This window comes from Mastomys coucha, unplaced genomic scaffold, assembly GCF_008632895.1.
Source record: "Mastomys coucha isolate ucsf_1 unplaced genomic scaffold, UCSF_Mcou_1 pScaffold22, whole genome shotgun sequence".
Lineage (NCBI taxonomy): Eukaryota > Metazoa > Chordata > Mammalia > Rodentia > Muridae > Mastomys > Mastomys coucha.
Genome location: NW_022196905.1, coordinates 256521937 through 256524099, shown reverse-complemented (window position 1 = coordinate 256524099; position 2163 = coordinate 256521937).

The window sequence follows — 2163 nt, the reverse complement described above, 5'->3', positions numbered from 1 at the left end:
CAGGGGAGGAGGAAGAAGCATGGCCCAGAGACAGAGTGCGGTGAGAACAGAACCAGATAGGAGAGAAAGCATAGCTCCTGTTCTTTGCAGGTGACATGTATAATTACATCCTTGAGCCCCATTAGCCTTTCCCAAAGTAGAGGCCTGAATCTGATGGCTTGATGCCTTCATCCTTGCCTTAGAAACAACCTGGCTGTTGAGGGAATGTGGGAGATGAGGGTCCTTCCAGAGACTAATGCTAGAGATAGTTGTTCGACCTCTAGTGTAGTGAGTGAAGGTGACTACCAGGGAACCAGGAGACATTAGCCCCCCTCAGAAATGCTCTGGACACCTGGCAGACACATTCTCTTAGAGAACTACATGGTTGGGCACTTTCTGCAAGTGAGAAAAACGATAATTTTCTGATGTCAATATCAGGTGGCTGAAGGAATTGGAAACCTGTCAAGGGCTCCCAACCATCCCCAGCATCAATGAATAATGGGCTAAAGGACCCTTAAGACAGAAGTCAGCCAAGGTCTTCCCCAGCCTGTCCTTACTCTCTCACTGGCCCCCAGCTGGGATTCTGAAGCAAAACTTAGCTCAGGCAGCTGAGCACACGAGTCAGCAGGATTCTGCAGTGACCCACGGTGACCAAGGTCCCCAAGCCATGGGGGTGACAAGCACCTACTGTTCCCTGTAGCCACCTAGTTGGCCAAAAGGAGTCTAAGATATACATGATAGTTTAAAAAAGGACCAGGACATGCTTGTAGCTCCTGTCTAGGGAGCTAGAGAGGCAGGAGGAAAGACCATAACAAATGAAAGAAATCATAGAAACCCCAGTGTCTTGGTTAAGGTTTCTATTGCTGTGATAAAGCACCACCACAGCCAAGGAAACTTGAAAATGAATGGATTTATTCAGCTTACACTTCCATATCATTTGACTGTTCATCGTCAAATGAAGTCAGGATAGGAACTCAAGCACTGCAGGAACCAGGAGGCAGGAACTGATGCAGAGGCCATGGAGGGGTGCTGCCTACTGGTTTGCTTCCTATACAAACCAGGACCAACTGCCTGGGGATGACCCGACCCACAGTGGGCTAGGCCCTAACCTATCAATCACTGCTTAAGAAAATGCTCTTATGGACTTGCCTACAGCCCTGTTTTATTGGGGCATTTTCTCAACTGAGGCCTGCCCCCCTCATCAGTCTAGCTTGTGTCAAGTTGATCTAAAACTACCCAGCACGTTCAGGCATAAGAAAGTCAGAAAGACATTTGTATATGTGAGGTTAGAGGTCATTAAATTCGACTCTTAGGGGCCTTAGCCTAGTACAGAGATGTCTATACTCTGCCCTGGGCTCTAGTTCTAGACCCTCTTTCCTTCTGGGCTCCATGGCCAGTGCTCACTGTATTCTCTCTGGATTCTCTACTCCATTGGCATTCTTGTAAAGAGCTTTCTGTGGTAAGTTTTCCTATCTCCCTTCCTCTATCTCTCCCATCCTTCCTCTAGTTCCTCCATACTCCCTCCTGCCTCTCCATGCTCCCTCCAGCTCCTCCATCTTTCCTTTAGCTTGCCATGCTACCTCCAGTTCCTTTTCCCCTCCCCCCAACTCCTCCATGCTTCCTTCAGCTCAGTCCCAAAGATCCAAACGCATCTAACCCAAATAGACACCTTTACAAGATAGATCTGGATGATAGTTCCTTTTTATGTCAAGAATCAGGCAGAGTTCTTAGGATTTGAATTCCAGCTGACCTTCTCATCCATGTGGCCTACACACACACACACATACACACACACACACACACACACACACACACACACACACACGACATCCATGGTCCCATCACAAAATTCCCTGGCCCATCTGGTGGTGGTAACTTAACAAGAGGACCAGGGACAACAGTTAGGAGGAGGCTTGGCTCCTAGAGGGCCCATAGTCAATGAGGTATCATGACTATTAGACCCAGGCCTTGTCCTGAGGACATCTGAGTGTCAACTCTCATGTTTCCTCCACATTGTGTCAAAACCTTAGGGCTACTGGCTCTTTTAGCTCAGTCAGTGCACCTCAACCCCCTTGTATGTTGCTTCTACATATCAATGTACATATAAAGGCAGAGCACCACTACCATGGTAATAGAGACTAGGGGAAATGATCTGAGTGCTGGAAATATATCCAGCACAGTCAA